Below are 1,889 nucleotides of genomic sequence, written 5' to 3'. Positions count from 1 at the left end.
TTTCCTTTGGCCCTATAGCTTTCAAAAGGATCCGAAATATCTGTTCTTAGATTCCAAAGAAATAAGGCTAGCAAAGAGATCCAGGAAATACAGATGTAACTCTGTGAGTGAAAGTCAGACATCACAAAGCAGTTTCTCAGAAAGCTTCTTTCCAGTTTTTCTCTGAGGATATTTCCTTTTTCACCATAGCCCTCTAAGGGCTTCCCAATATCACTTTGCTAATTCCACAAAAAGAGTCTTAGCGAGTGGCTTCTTGAGGGGAAAGCTCTAACTCTGTGAGATGAATTCACAGAACACTAAGCAGTTTCTCAGAAAGCTTCTTTGCAGATTTTCTCTGAGGATATTTTCTTTTTCACCATAGCCCTCTGTGGGCTTCCCAATATCAATTTGCGAATTCCACAAGAACAGGATTAGTGAGCGGCTTCTTGAGGTGAAAGCTCTAACTCTGTGAGATGAAGTAACTGAAAACTAAGCAGATGCTCAGAAAGCTTCTTTCCAGATTTCATCTGAGGATATTTCCTTTGTCACCATAGCCCTCTAGGGGCTGCCAAATATCAATTTGCAAACTCCACAAGAACTGCCTTATCGAAAGAATTCTTGAGGGGAAAGCTGTATTTCTGTGAGATGTTTCACAGAACACAAAGAAGTTTCTCAGAAAACCTCTTTCTCTTTGTTATTGGAGGATATTTCCTTTAGCCCTATTGTCTTCAAAGGGTTCCGAAATATCTGTTCTCAGATTCCACAGATTCAAGGCTAGCAAAGAGATCCACGAAATACAGATGTAACTCTGTGAGTTTAAGTCACACATCACAAAGCAGTTTTTCAGGAAGCTTCTTTCCATTTTGCGAATTCCACAACAACAGGCTCAGCGAGCGACTTCTTGAGGGGAAAGCTCTCACTCTGTGAGATGAATTAACAGAACGCTAAGCAGTTTCTCAGAAAGCTTCTTTCCAGATTTCATCTGAGGATATTTCCTTTTTCACCGTCACCTTTTATTGGCTTACAAATATCACTTTGCCAATTCCACAAGAACTGTCTTAGCGAAAGGCTACTTGAAGGGAAAGCTGTAACTCTGTGAGATGATATCACAGAACACAAAGAAGTTTCTCAGAAAGCTTCTTTCTCTTTGTTATCGGAGGATATTTCCTTTGGTCCTATTCTCTTCATAGGGATCTGAAATATCTTTTCTCAGATTCCACAGAAATAAGGCTAGCAAAGAGATCCACGAAATACAGATGTAACTTTGTGAGTGGAAGTCACACATCACAACGCAGTTTCTCAGAAAGCTTCTTTCCAGTTTTTCTCTGAGGATATTTTCTTTTTCACCGTTTGCCTCTATGGGCTTCCCAATATCACTTTGCGAATTCCACAAGAACAGTCTTAGCGAGAGGCTTCTTGAGGGGAAAGCTGTAACTCTGTGAGATGAATTAAGAGAACATGAGCAGTTTGTCAGAAAGTTTCTTTCCAGATTTCATCTGAGGATATTTCATTTTTCACCATAGCACTCTACGGGCTTCAAAATATCATTTTTCTAACTCCACAAGAACTGCGTTAGCAAAAGGCTACTTGAAGGAAAGCTGTAACTCTGTGAGATGATTTCACAGAACACTAAGCAGTTTCCCAGAAAGCTTCCTTCCAGATTTCATCTGAGGATATTTCCTTTTTCACCAAACTCCTCTAAGGGCTTCCAAATATCACTTTGCGAATTCCACAAGAAGAAGCTTAGCGAGCCGCTTCTTGAGGGGAAAGTGGTAACTCTGTGAGATTATTTCACAGAACACTAAGCAGTTTCTCAGAAAGCTTCTTTCCAGATTTCATCTGAGGACATTTCCTGTTTCACCATAGCTCTCTATGGGCTTCCAAATACCACTTTGCGAATTCCACGAGAA

The 1,889-nt window shown here is 40.3% G+C and overlaps 1 pseudogene; it reads right to left on the bottom strand.

Annotated features, from left to right (window-relative positions):
* Nucleotides 1–170: 170 nt before the first annotated feature.
* The window catches only part of LOC105528323, a 33,234-nt pseudogene continuing 31,515 nt past the window's right edge, over nucleotides 171–1,889 (bottom strand).

Source organism: Mandrillus leucophaeus, unplaced genomic scaffold (genome assembly GCF_000951045.1).
Source record: "Mandrillus leucophaeus isolate KB7577 unplaced genomic scaffold, Mleu.le_1.0 Scaffold712, whole genome shotgun sequence".
Lineage (NCBI taxonomy): Eukaryota > Metazoa > Chordata > Mammalia > Primates > Cercopithecidae > Mandrillus > Mandrillus leucophaeus.
The sequence above is the reverse complement of the archived record's forward strand: the minus strand, read 5'-3'. Positions and strand labels throughout refer to the sequence as shown.